This window comes from Lagopus muta, chromosome 1 (genome assembly GCF_023343835.1).
Source record: "Lagopus muta isolate bLagMut1 chromosome 1, bLagMut1 primary, whole genome shotgun sequence".
NCBI classification, from domain to species: domain Eukaryota; kingdom Metazoa; phylum Chordata; class Aves; order Galliformes; family Phasianidae; genus Lagopus; species Lagopus muta.
In genome coordinates this window covers 118,475,431-118,490,062 of record NC_064433.1, presented here as the reverse complement: position 1 = coordinate 118,490,062, position 14,632 = coordinate 118,475,431, and the positions used below count along the sequence as shown (strand labels likewise).

General features: G+C 41.1%; 1 long non-coding RNA gene across 1 annotated transcript; it reads left to right on the top strand.

Moving 5' to 3' along the window:
* The first annotated feature begins 5,462 nt into the window (after positions 1-5,462).
* LOC125697785 (uncharacterized) lies at positions 5,463-7,327 on the top strand. The gene is made up of 2 exons (XR_007378927.1): positions 5,463-5,600; positions 6,207-7,327. It is a non-coding gene; the product is annotated as an uncharacterized LOC125697785 (long non-coding RNA).
* Positions 7,328-14,632: the final 7,305 nt, after the last annotated feature.

Below are 14,632 nucleotides of genomic sequence, written 5' to 3'. Positions count from 1 at the left end.
CCAGACAAGATCCTTCACCACTGGTAGCCAGCTCTTAAATAGGTCTAGGAGAGGTGCAGCCAGGCTCCATCCCTTCCAGCAACACAGGTGAATTGCCTTCAGCTGTGCTCCTCTGGCTGACTCATGGCTCGCCTCAGGTGATCAATCAGAGGTTCAGGCCGTGACTCAGCAGTTCCCATACACTACTGTTATGATAAACATAGGGGTACGATGAGTATTCTTTCATTAGGAGATCCTGACTATTGTAACAAACAGTAGTGCTGCTTCCCTTATCCTGTTCTGATGAGTAACTTTCAAGAAGTCTTCCATACTGACAATATGTAATTTTTGGAATGTAATTGTCATAGAAGTAAACAGTAAGTTAGTACATATCTATGTTCTTCGCGCTGCCAAAGGTAATATCTTAGAGTAATGCCAGATTAACAAGTGGCAGGGACATCTCATGAATGAATTTTATTTTGTAGCCTGCTCCCACAGTACTTGAGCTGACAGAATAGCTTTGTGATAGGTAATACATATCAAAACCCTTCTCTGTAGGAAGGAGATGTTTCAGCTTGCCTGTTGTACTATGCTGTTCAAAAACAAGCAAGTGTCCTAACAGGAAAGTAGAGAATTCAAATAGGTTTGTAATTATTATTGAAATAATTTTCTACTTTTGCAAAGAATGATGCATAAGAAGGCCTGTGTAGGCAGAAAAATCACACAGTCTTCAAGTAGTGTTGATTACAGTGTTGATCTCCAGTGACTACTTTCTTTTTTTTTTCCAATGCTTGCAAGTAGTTTTTTTTCTCTGTTTTGTTTTGGCTTTGGATTTTTTTTTTTTTTTAATTTTGAATTTGTTTTGTTTTGGATTTAAACTACGTTCATTTTTCTTTTTCTTTATAACCCCAGCATTTTCTTGATCTAGGTTCTAATGGTCCTTTATTTCTCTGCTTGTGCTTGAAATATTTGAGAGAGGCTTCAGATTATTATCTGGAGCACTATCCTACTCATTTTCCAACCTGAGAGCTCTGAAAATGGCACATTTACACACTCAGAGTGGATGCAGTGGCTCAAAGAAGTGGCAGTTTCCCTTCAGATTGTTATCTCAGTGACTCAGCTGGCTCCTGTGAGATGATTATAACATAGATGGCACAACCCCAAGTCTTTCTGAAGAGCTTAACATTTTACCAAACTGTGGAATTTATTCAGTAGATTTCAAAACTAAAGAGTTTTACGTGATAGAACTGTGTAGTTATTAGTAGATGAAGCTGTAGACAAATAAGATATTTGTTCCTTTTTTGGAGCAGTTATCTTTTGTTGTGGCTACGCTGTTGAAAATGTCACAGTTCCGGTAGCAGCTCTGCCTCACGGTTGTCATGCAAGTGCCCAGGCTGCACTGCCTCAGCTGGGTCTGATGGCTGGAAAATCACTTGCTGTAGTACCTGAAGAACTGGGGGGGTGTTCAGGGGATGAACTTTTCCTGCTACTTGTTTCCCTCCTAAATATAAATGCCAAGTCATGGTAGTCCCTTTATTGGAGCTCTGAGGATAAATAGCACAACTTGCTGAAAATCTGAACCCTTGGGATGTGATAGCATCACACAGAATCACAGAAATGTAGGGCTGGAAGGGTACTCTGGAGATCAAGGAGTCCAATCCCCTGCCAAAGCAGGTTCCCTGCAGCATATCACACAGCTAGGCATCCAAGTGGATCTTGAATATTTCCACAGAAAGAGATTCCACAGCCTCTCTGGACAGCTTGTTCAAGGGCTCTCTCACTATGAAGAAGATCTTCCTTGTGTTATTACAGAACTTCCTGTATTCCGGTTTCTGCCTGTTGCCCCTTTTTTTATTGCTGCTTGCCACCAATAAGAGTCTGCCTCCATTGACATGACTTCCACACTTCAGATATTTATAAACAGTTATGAGATCCCCTCCCAGCCTTCTCTTGTCCAGACTGAACACTCCTAGGTGTCTCAGCCTTTCCTTACATAGGACATGCTTCAGGCCCCTTGGTGTTTCTGTGGCCCTCTGCTGGGCTCTCTCCAGAGATTCCCTGTCTGTTTTGAACTGAGAAGCCCAGAACTGAACACAGCACTCCAGATGTGGCCTCACCAGGGCAGAGCAGAGGGGGAGGATCATCTCCCTTAACCTGCTGGCCACATTCTTCTTAATGCATTTCAGGATACTATTGGCCTTCTGGGCCACAAGGGCACACTGCTAGTTCATGGTTACCCTGTTGTCCACCAGGATACCCATGTGTTTCTCTGCAGAGCTCCTCTCTAGTGAGTCATCCCCTAACTGTACTGGTGCATATGGCTATTCCTCCCCAGATGCAAGATCCTGTACTTGCCCTTGTTGAACCTTACTGAACATACTTGCATGAAGAAAAGGAAATGAGAATGATAAAATTATGAACATTTGTACATCATTGCAGATGTTAAAGTTCATATTAATGGAGGCGTTAATTAGAGGGTCAGTGAAGATGTGGCAACCATAAAACTGAGTGCCTGTGAGCTGATTTCCACCCACATCCATACTCACTTCTCCTCTTCAGTCTCAGAAAATTGCAATTACTGTTGGCATTCACAGCATAGCAGGTACAAATCTCAATAAGTTGTACCACGGCCTGTGGAGGGGCAGAGCCTGGAGTGGGGTGGCAGTAGGGTGTTGGTGGATTTGGTGTCCTGGCATGTGCCTGCTGGCTTCACCTGCCCTTAAGCTGGGTTTGGTCTCTGACCATAATGAAGATGGTTAGAAAAGCCAAAGGAAGTGACTTGATATGAGCTACCCCTTCTGATCAAGAGTGAAGGGTCTAGAAGAAGAAGACTAGAAGGGCCCAATGCTCACTTTTGAGTAAATATGGGGGCAGAGCTCTCATGCCTCTTGGGAGCAAAGCCTTCTGGGTGCTCCAAGACCCCCTGCCATCCCATGTACTTTCCCAGCAATTCTCAGCAGTTTCATTTCAAAAAGCATAAATTTTGCAGATAAACTTATGAAAGCAATCTGCAAACAAAATGTCCCTTGAACCTAAAGTCTTTTTAATCATCTCAGTATCCTCGTATTCTGAATATAAAGTATAAAACTATTTTCAGTTCCAGCTGTGTGTTAGTTTTCTCAACTTGCTTAAAAAGGACATGGAAAATCACACTGTAAACAATATAAATATGTCAGCAGATTCAGGATAATTAAACAGTATTTGCTGGAGTAGTTCAGCTTAGCACTGGAGCCAAGAAGCATGGCTGATTTTTGCACTTTATAATCTTAGAGAAGCAGCCTTGTACAGTAATTAGGTCTGCACATCCAGGCCTGTATTTATGATTAGCATTTTATTTTGATGAAAATCAGTCAGAGTTCTCTTGTAACTTTTATACAAAGGAGAAGGAATTTCTTTCTGTCTTCAGCTCATCCAGGCCACCCTACTTTCCATAACAGTAGAGCAGTTATTAAAGCAGCACTTCAACATGTGCAGATGTCAAACTTATGGCTCTCATGGGTATCGTCTCATTATCAGTGTGGCACACTGGTGTTCTGTGCCTGGGTGGGGTGAAGTGGAAGCTGCTTGGTCTAAAAGCCCTTCCACAGAACCTGCCTATAACATCTATGAGTCATGTATGATCTTTATGAAAAGATAAAGAAATGGTACAGATTGACTATTGGCACATAAGGAAAAGAATTTGCAACTAATACGTAATCAGTAGCATATAGGATCAGACTTATAAATATCGAAATGGCAAGGAAGTTCATTGAATTGTTGAGCTAACTCTTCAAACCACGGTTAGCCATGAATACCTCACATGTATTTGGACAGGTCTGCAGGACCTGACCACAGTGCTTATGAGGAATTTCCCACTGGAATTAGGGAAGAGGTAGATGGAGTCGGTAGCTCAGGGAAGATCAATAACCTTGAAAAATAATCTTAGGAATTAAAAGCAACATTTTCCAGGTCAATCCTGAATACCTCATTTACACTGATGAAGGACAACTGAAAGAGCTCTAGTAACAAAGGTAGGAGAGACTGGCTTTCATCTCTTGGGGTGCTTCTGGAGTAGCTGATGCTGTACATTTACTGGCCAAGGTCTGTATTAGGGGAAATAAAGGACACGGAAATAGCCTCAGAGCAATCTGTTGGTCTGCACAGTCTAGAGCCCAGCTTAACTGCCCCGCTCATGCTACTATTGTACTTCAGATAAACCACAAAATTTTACAGAAAGCACAGGTTTACTTACCCTTTGTGGTGCAGCTGGAGTAGTGCCCCATTCTACATAGTGAGGTATGATTGTAGTTTCTTTTCCAGCCAAATTTCTGAACAGATTTCTGAACAAACATTTTGTGTATTATCATGTGAGTTTTCCCTTGCAGTTCAAATACGTGTTCCTGAAGTGGGTGCATTTAGGTTTGCCTGTGGCATTGTGACAAACTAGTTAGCTTATTATTACTTTCAACTGTTGGTGTTTTATTGGTGAATAGTAAGATTATTTTTGGGTTACTCTGTTTTCTGTCAGTTATTCTGATAACTTAGCTGTAAACCCATAATGTGGTGTGGCTTTTATTGATATCGAACTGTTTCTTTAAGAACAGAAACAACCACAATCAATATGTTAAGTTACATCCCTCCCTTTGTTATATTCTGTTAGCAGTGTAACAGTTTGATACACTTAAACCCAGCTGAATGCTTAATGTATTTACTTAGTGAAGTCATCTCACTGCTTTGTTTTTTTTTAACTTTGTTTTTTTTTAATAGGTGAATCACATCAGCCCTTCCTAAAATAAAGAAATACAATAAATAAACCCAATTAATACTCAGCATAACGCAAGCTGCCTGCCTGCCGTGGCTATCAAAGCTCAGTGTTTCTTCTGGAATTAGCAGGAGGGAAATCAATTTTTTACATCAGTAGATAGCGACAGGACAAGGGGGAGTGGTTTTAAACTAGAATAGGGGAGATTCATATTAGATGTCTTTTGTAGGAAATTTTTCATGGAGAGGGCAGTGAGGCACTAGCCTGGTGGGGGGGCAGCCCTGCCCATGGCAGGGGTTGGAGCTGGGTGGACACTGAGGTCCCTTCCAACCCAAGCCCTGCCATGATTATTAGTGTTCATGAATGCTTTGGACTACCTGAGGCTGGTCCCTACTAGGAAAAGATAATACTTCACAAGAGTGAGTGAACGCATGCTAAAGTCCTCAGGGAGTCACAATACCTCACTGCCAGTGGCAAAGTTTTGATGAGGGAGGTTTCAACCTTCCCATGAAGGAAGAAATCATAGCAGTAATAAGTATTTGCTGACCATGGATAAATGTGAGGGATTTTCTCACTGAAACTGCATGTAAGCATGTAATGCTGAAGCTTCCCCTACTACAGAAATGGCCTCAGCTTGAAACCCTTAGTGTTAATTTCCTTTTATGCAAGTTGAGGCATGCTTGGCCAGGATGCCAGAAAAGCTGCAGTGATTCAGTTGTGCTAAGGCGAAGGAGCAATAAAATGCTGAGTGCCTCAGCAGACAGAAGACCACACACAGGCTGGTCCTGCAGAGAAGTGGTGTTGATGGGCCTCATCGAAGCCTCCTGGGTGCAGGGAGGGTGTAGGGGCTGCTTCTGCTGCCAACACCCCATGAGGATGGGTAACTTTTCCCTAATTCCTGATGACTCCTTTCTCCTTCTGCATGTCTTTCCAGCACCAGCCCTATGCCCCCACACATGCAGGCCTGGTTTTGAACTTGGGAAATTTGGCAAGTGATTGGACTTCCTGCTACTCACTGCTGGTGGTCCTTCCTAATCCCCCTGCTGTGTCCGACTGGGAAGCCAACAAAATGCAGCTGGGGATGGTGCTGGGGACCACCAGGCTCACTGCAGAACTGTGGAAAACCTCCCCTCTATTCTCCTCCTCAAATCAGGATTGGGTAATTTGGTTAATTAGTTCATGGCCTTGGAAGAGTGCGTGTAAGTTGTGTAGCAGCATTTGTGTAATTTGGTTAATTAGTTCATGGCCTTGAAGAATGCGTGTAAGTTGTGTAGCAGCATTTGGGTTCTAATTGCTATTTCCAGGTGCCTTATGCAATAATACTAAATCACCTCATGTAAGAGGGATATTTTTTGTGGTTTCATTATGACTGTAAAGGCTGAAAGAGTAAGAATAGCACTCTTGCACGCAGTTACCCTTCCCATACCAGTGACATCAGAAAGTCTGCAAGGAAACTCTTAGAGCTGTTTTCCCTTCATTTCCCCAGGAAGTTGCAGGAGAGTGACAAAAGGGCAGCTGCAGGTTCTTCTCTCACGTCTCATCAAACACACCAGAGGCTGTCCCAAGTCTCCTCTTCTCCGAGGAAGGCCTCCCAGAACTCCTCCTCAGGTGTCATCGTGGTGGAAATAACTGTGACAGCATTTGCCAGAAACACACTTCAAAGTCATTGGATTTCCAGTAGTGATGTATGGACCCTCCATATGTCCTCCATGTGTGTGAATCCACCCTGCTGAGGCTGTTCCTTGGTGTGGTAGAAACAGGGGTGCTTTCATGGCTTCTGCGTTTTTCTCAACTTCTCTCCTTGAGAAACCTGAGGGTGAAAAACCTGTGGAGGGTATTCTGCTGAGCAGTCCTTTATGAGAGTTCTTCCTCAGGGCAAACTGCTCTGGGAACAGCCTTCTTCATGAATGTGTTGGAGTCCCAAACTGCTTCTTAGATCAGAAGGACTTTTGGTTATCCGTTCTGGTTGATACAGATCTGAGGTACAAATAAGCTACACTGCAAACTTTGCACAAAACAACTTTCCCCACACAAGATTCTAGACGTGGGTAAGGCATTTATTTTTGGGAGCTGTTTGAAAATACAGTTTTTTCATCTCTTTCTCACCTTTCCTGTTGTTCTTTTAGCTTTGCTATTTTAATTTCTGGGGAATTTTATTTTCTTTCAATAGTTCATGGGTCAAAAGGCAGGCAATGCTACTGGGTGGCGGTTATGGTTGTCTGTTTTTTAAAGGAAACCTGGGGGTTTACATCAGCTTTATATCTGAAAGACCATAATGTAGTGTGAGTTACCATCCCTGTTCTCAAATCCACTCCATTTCAAATGATGTTGGTAATTGCAGGAGGCACAACTCAGTCTGCGGCATTGAATTACTATCATCTTGTATATATCTACAAATGTCTGGATCAGCAACTCAAGCACCTTTGAAAGAATGCTCTGTCAGACAAAGTGTAGGAAATATGGTACAGAACAACTGTCACCAGTCCCTTTGTAGATGGAACAAAGTATTTTAGCTGTTCAAGCACAGGAAAGCCTGTTATCATGAAAGCATTGCTGCATGCAATACTTTGCGATCACGTGGATTAAAGTGCTTCCTGATGTGCAGAATTTGGCAGAGCTTCCTGTGTTTTTTCTTAAATAATTATTCATGCACATATTCTTGGCATGACACTCTGACTTTGAAAAATGCTAAGTAAGATGTTCCCTGCTTATTCAGTTGTTGGAATTAATGCCATCATGCGAAAAAAATGCAGATGATGGTCACTTTTGGGAATCTACAACAAGATATGAGAATCCTACCGAAAAGCCAGTTTGCACCCATGGGACTGTGCTATCCTCCCTTCTTCCCCCAGTTCCGCAGGAAATGTTTCATTTCAGCCTCCTTCTGCGTATGGAAATAGGAATAGAGTTTGTCTGTGAGCAGACCCTATATGCTACTGAAGGTGAGCTGAAACTGAAGAGTAGTCACAGAGCCAGGTGGGCCATGAAGTGACCCAGCATGCAGGCTCTTCTGCCCTGCCTATCTGTGGGCCCTCGGGGGCTGTGCTCTGCTCCTCTGACATGGCTGTGCTCATCCTTGCAGCTGCAGATTTCTTCAGCTGTGCTCAGCCTGGAGAGGCATGCAAAGGCATAGTCAAGGACATGTCAGGAGCACGGCCAAGGACACTGTCTGAAGATTCCAGCTATGCCCACTGCCTCCTCTTCCTGAAGCCTTTGTCTCAGCACACGATGTCCTTTTTAGTCTGCAAGAGGGTATATGTTGTCTTCTTGTTCTTACATAAATCACATTCCTCCCCTGTCAAAGAAAGCAACTGCACTCGTGTCCAAAGCACTTGGACATACTAGGCACTATTCATGCCTGTTGTCTGTCCCCTTTTATCAGGGAAGTCAAAGCAAGGATAAACTCTGAAATCGGGGTGAAACCTCTGCTTTGTGTTGTGTTCCTCACACACGAACGTTATTGTGGCATTTAAAGAAGAATAACTTGCTGACATAGTTCCTAGCAATACCAGGGCATGTTTTATTAATGCATTCACAAAGCATGTTGGCCAGCTCTGTTTAACAGCTGCCAAGGGTTACACTGGTGAATGCCAAAGGAGGCCTCATTTGTCTGCCTGCCTGTGTACAGATGCTGGACCTTGATTACCCTTCAGCACAAGGTCTCACAAAATATATTCTAGTTGCTTAATTCCTTCGGGCCACCCTTTGTACCAGGCCTTCTTCACACATCCTGTTGTGCTTTCCCAGGGAGAGCAGTGCTGCCTTTGAAGGAGGAGCATGCATGAACTGGCACAGTAACAGCAGTAAATATACACCAGTGTTTGTTATACAGGAGAAATGACAGCACAAGGGTTGGAAGAGCCACAGGGAAACTAATTTGAGCCTGTTTCTAATTTCCATTTGCTGCAGGCTACACTGAGCCTGAAGTCCGTGTACAGAATGAGACCATTTGAGTCTGCAGGCATCAGCCAGGTTCCAGGTGCCTGCAGGCCTTCCCTGTGAGGCCCACAGTGCTCCCTCTGGGTTTCATCCCCCCAGGTGTTCTGACTTAGCCCTCAGGGGCACAGGGTAGCTGCAGCAGAAGCACCAAGCACCATGGAAGCTGTCCATGAGCCCCTGGCCTTATTCTAGCAGGGAGTGAGGAACCAGAGCAGTGAGGGAGGACAGTAAGGCCCACACACTGCTTCCTTCTTGTCTTCCTGCTAAGGCAAGAAGTCTTCTGAGAACCCCCCAGTCATGGGATTGCTATCAGAATCAAGCAAATGAGTAGCTTGGATTTCCAGTGGCTCAGCTATCCAACCTCTTACACTAGTGCTACCATCGGATGATTTCAAAGTGCTCTATAAGCAGGTCTCCACATCAAGGCTCCTCTGAGAGAAGGCAATTGTGCAACTGATGTTTCGTGGTCATTATTATATGCTGTTTTTCAAGCTTTCTGTTGCTCTTTGCTGCCAAATCATGGAACTTTGATATCCTCTCAGATCCTCCCTTCCCTGGTCCCTGATCTGCGATCATTTCCAGTTTGGAAAAAAACACGGTGAGTTGCACTGCACTGAAGGCAAACTGGAGGTATAAAATATCCATCTGCTTTTTAAATGCAACCTGCTGGTTTTGAAAGTATCAGCTGTTGCAATGATGGTGCAAAAATAATCAGCTGTCAGGAAAACTGAGGAAGCCAACTCCATTGATTTAAGCCCTTGGGACCTGCTCAGGTACATCTTCAGAAGATAAGAGACAGTTAAAGGAAGTAGATGCTGCTATAGTTTAACATTTTTTTTTTTTTTTTTTTTTAATATGGAACTGTAGACCTCTTTAGCCAGTTTGCCTCTTGTTTGTTCCTAATGTGTGTATAGTAAGAACATATTCACCAGTCCAATTAAGAAGGTTCTACTGATCAGATCATTCATCGAACAGGGAAACATCTGGACCAAAAAAAGCTGCTCAGTTGAATGCATGGCCTGGGTTTTAAAATGCAAGAAAGATGGCAGAAAAACTATATTCCCAACCAAGAAGCCATATTTTTTGCTGTAGATTGAGTTGGTGGTTTTCTGAGTTCTCCTGAAGCAGACTTGCCTGCTCAGCACTGTTCTCTCTGGATTTTAACAGCTGATTGATTTCCATTGCTTGTGTCCTCTATTTTTCATGAAGGTCATTCAAACAAGGTCAAACAAACAAAACAACTTATCCTCTGCTTGCTGGTTTTCAAGACTTGTCAACTTGGTGAGGGTGTGTAGTCCTGAAGCAGTGCAGCTTGGTTGGGATCAACACAAAAAATTCCATTCCCTAGTATTTCCCTTGCCCCCCCAGTTCCTCATCCATCAAACTAATACATAGCATTAAAGAAAAGAGAACAAAACAACTATTTACAGTAAAGTGGTGTTTAAATAATGGCTCAGACAGATTAGATGATTATTTATTTAACCATTAAGAAATAAATCTTACAGGAATCAGAAATAAGCTGACATGGCTAAATTCCATCTCAGACACTGTAAATGGTTCTGTCTCAGGAAGAAATAGAACAAAATTTGTAAAACTGTTTAACTCAGGTGTACATATAAATATATATTAAAAAATATGTAAATATATATACTCAAATATACGATATATAAAAAATACACTTTATAAAGCCATTACAGATATAAAGAAGTTCCTGCTGTTGATGATGCATGGTATTTGTATGAATACGAAAAACAGTAAACTGTACTTTAAATGTAAGCCCTGTTGTTCTAGAGGGGAGGGAGCAGCAGTCTTGATGGACCATCTACACATAAACATCTATAAAATAGGACTTGTCATTTTTATGGCTTTCTTGTTGCTATAAGGAGCTGAAAATGCACACATTATAAGCAGCTATGGGTTGCTGATTGATCCATTCCTTTTTTTTTTTCCGGTGGCATTTATCACATGATGTCAGACTTCTTTAGAATGTAAGGGATGTTATATACTACAGTGTATTATAAAAAAGATATATTTTGATACTTTGGGGATATATAGCAGAAATGAATGAATTAGCAATGACTGATCCTTCAGTCATAATTTTTACCTGCATGTTAATGAAAGTCTATTCCAGACGTTGTTTCAGGGTCACCATTAATATGTCTTATTTACTAAGATTTGAAATATGTGTTCAGCACTTCATTTTGGAAGAAAAGGTGAAACAGGACATAATCATAGCCTGAACAGTATTGCTTTCAGCTAGATTGTCCAGTTCATTACTGACAACAAAAGGCATTACACAAGAGCTCAGGTAGTTCAGCTCAATCCTTTATGTGAATCTCATGCCCCCTACTATTGAGACCAGGGATTCTATGTGGGAGCAGAGGTCAGCCATTGTCTTACAGGATCGATGAGAGTGTGGTGGAGGACCAACTGGTTCAGCCTCAGCAGCTTGAGTACATGCTTGTCAAAAACTTTTATATATATATATATATATACACATAGCAACACCATAATTTGCTTTCTGTCCCCTAATTTGACGAGACCCAAGTTTGTCAGCTGTTGGTTGGTTATCAGCTGTGTGTGTTAGCAATAAACACATCCTTCCAACAGGGAGTTTGTAGCAAATAAGAGTGTTGGAATTTTTTTATAGTAACGACAGAAGATACATAAATGACACTGAAGATGAAATGCAATAAAATATGGTTGCATAATGCATCTTAGTTGGCTTATTCTCAGATTTCTTTGCCTTTTAGAGTGATTCAACTTCTTATAAAATGCCTAAAATTTTCATTATGGTATCATAAGAGAGTTTTCCCATGATCACCACATGTATATGTATTTCCCAAAAAACTACACAAGTAGATAATGGTGTCTAAAATTTCATTATTATTAGCAAATGACACAATTTTTCAGGTGATTGGTTGAAGTATAGGTTGTTAGGTAATGGAAAACCTGATCTTGACATATGAAGCTTCAGGACAAAATTTTCAAAGGAAGGAAAATGGCACAAGAATATGAAGCTGGCATGACACATGAGTGAACCCATGGTTAAAAAATCCAGTTGCCTTATTCCAGGTCCAAGACTCTCCTACAAAATTTCTCCTCTGAAGGTACAATGCACTTGGCTAAATACTGAGCACTATGATTTTATCAGATGGGTTCACAGCTCTCACGACTCTGTCATCCTGGAGAACCACAAGCCTGGAACAATTTACACCATTTCAGGGTATGATGCTTCACTTCCTGACTGTGTCACGCTGTGTAACAAGGGTGAAAATAGTCCACACATTTGTAATGACGCAGTCTAACATTTGTAGCTACAAAACGTTCCCCACTTTTGAGGTCAGAGCTTCATAAACAGAACCACACAACTTAATTTATATTGTAATAATGCTTTTCAATGCATCTTTATCATGGCTAAAGTACAAATCATTCTTCTTACCTTTTTCTTTGTGCACATACATCATGTGCTCTCTTTATGATTTGACTCATTATTATTTAAGTCTTTTTATTCCCAGGTTTTAGTTCACAGTGAAGTGTTCTCATATGACTAGCAAAGAAGGATTTTTAGGTCAGGGGAAGTGTATCAGTGGCAAATAATCAAAATTTATACTTTGCTACAAGTGCAACAGATGTGAAGTCACTTCACCTTTACATTTTAAGGCTGGTTGTTTAGCACCGCACCGGCAGTCATCTCTGTGAAAGAAATGGCATTTTATTTTACCTTTTTCTGAGGTCTGAGACTTACTGTGGCTGTACTGAAGCTCCATACTCATCATGGGAATTTATCTTCTTGAGTCTTTGACTTAGAAATACTTCCATCTAACCTGAATTGCTCTGTTGTTCACATATCCAACTCTTCTTCTGTCTTCGGACTATGTGGAACAATCATACAAAGAAAACAAGGAACCAAACTGATATTTTTTAAAGCTAATTCAAATATCTCCTGAAATAGAAGGTTTACAATGCCTACCCTAGGGAGAGATCAAAATGTTGATGTGCATTTCTCTATCGAATTTGTTTTACTATATAGACAAAAACATCCCATTCTTGTTGGTCTTTAGAGAAATGTAAGTGCTGTTGGATCCTGTTGTGAAATTAATTTTATAAACTGGCTTCCTATTAAAAGAAGGATATGGAAGACAGCAGGGGATGTAATTAAGAACCCTTTAAATAATCACAGCTATATTAAAGTTAACCAAGCAATTTCACAAATATAATTTATGTAACCGAGAGATAATGAAGTGATGCTTTTGGAGGTCCATGCTTGCATCTGCTCTGAAATGCGGTAAAACATTTGTAAAGTTTTGAAAGAGACATGGATAGGAAGGTCCTGGGAATACAAATGACATTCACTCCTATTCATGATTTAGTTAGAGTGCGTTATGTCTTTTACGGGAGAGCAAAGGAGATGTTTCGCTCTGCATGAAGGAGGATGAAACTCACCCACATTCCCTCTTTTGAAAACAATAGCCCAAAAGTGATGAGTATTTGGCAAGCTAAGCCGTGCAGACTGTAGGAAGTTTAGAGATTATGTAAATAATCAGCTATCTCTCATTTTAACAGCATGCGTATAAAGTCCACTATTTTCAGCTTTATCTATAATTGCCTTGCCCTGCTACACTCAATTCCTAATGACTACTGTTCTCCCACAGCTTTTTTTCTGAGGGAGAAAGGCATATTTTATGGAGTTGTCTTCCCGTAAGAGGAGATAGGGAAAGGTTTAATGCCTCCAGAGTATATCTGTCAAAGAAGTCTGAAAACCGTGATGAAGAGGGTCTGGTATGAGGTACAAACTTGTGAAAAATGACTTGTTCCTGGGTGCATCCAAAGAAGCCACAGCCTGGCCAGGGTGATTTTTGGAAAAGAATGAGTTGTGAGTACGTGGGACAGCATCTCACTGGGCTTTACACAGACCAGGAGGGCACATAATATGGGACTTATGTTTTGTCGAGTTTCTGTTTTCTCTGTATCTGTCATTTACTATTCTTTTCAAAGTGACTTTTAAAACGAAGTAGAAGCTACCTTAAAGCCATATTGCCCCCTGCATTTATATTTGAGTACTGCTCTGAGTACAGAGAGGAAATATATACCAAGATCAGGCTCATATTTTTGGATTCTCCATTTTTCTTGCTCTTTTATATGTCCCAAATAAATGCAATCTGCTCACCTGTGACCCATTTTATGGAGGGATTTGCCCAGGAATGTGATCTTAGAACTTCTCAGTAGTGATAGATGACCATTTTCCAAACCTCCTGTGTAGAATTCTTTACTATATACAAACATCTCTTGCCAGAGATTTTTTGTAGTACTTTTAAAAGTGCTTTGAAAGTGTATCTGTATGGCAGTTATTCCATTATGCATCTCCTTCTGATTTTTTAAGAGGACTGGCTGTGTACAACAGTTATCCTTCTCAGAGTATAACTAACTTCTCAGCTCTTTACTGGCCTTTATCATTGGGATAGCCATAAAATCATTTTCAAAGGAGCCATACCCTTCAAAAATTTAATTCATTGTGATTATTGCTGCTCTTTCCCAGAAATGAACTGTTGATAAATTCACCGCAGCAGACGTGTATGATACCGTATTTATGGAGTGCTTGTTCAGAAAAGAACAATACATTATAACTGTGGCCACAAAGTGCAATCTAAAAATAATTCTGCTTTGCTCTAAAGATGCTTGTGGATTGATTCTTCTTCCCCTTCAGAGGTGATTTAAGCTATTAAAGACTAGGAAGAGTTCAGGAAAAGGAAATGTGATTAGATCAGATGGATTCATCTTTATTCTGTGGCCTTCCAGCTTTCTTGGAAGAATTATTCATTTTAGCTTCAAAATAAATCTCTTCTTGCTTGTATATTTAAATAAGGCTTTACTTTTGGCCAACAACAGATGTTGAAGTTTTCTTGAGGAGTGAAAATGGAAAACATGACAGTCTTGGTAACTTCAGTTAATCTTGTTCAAGATGGAGCTGTA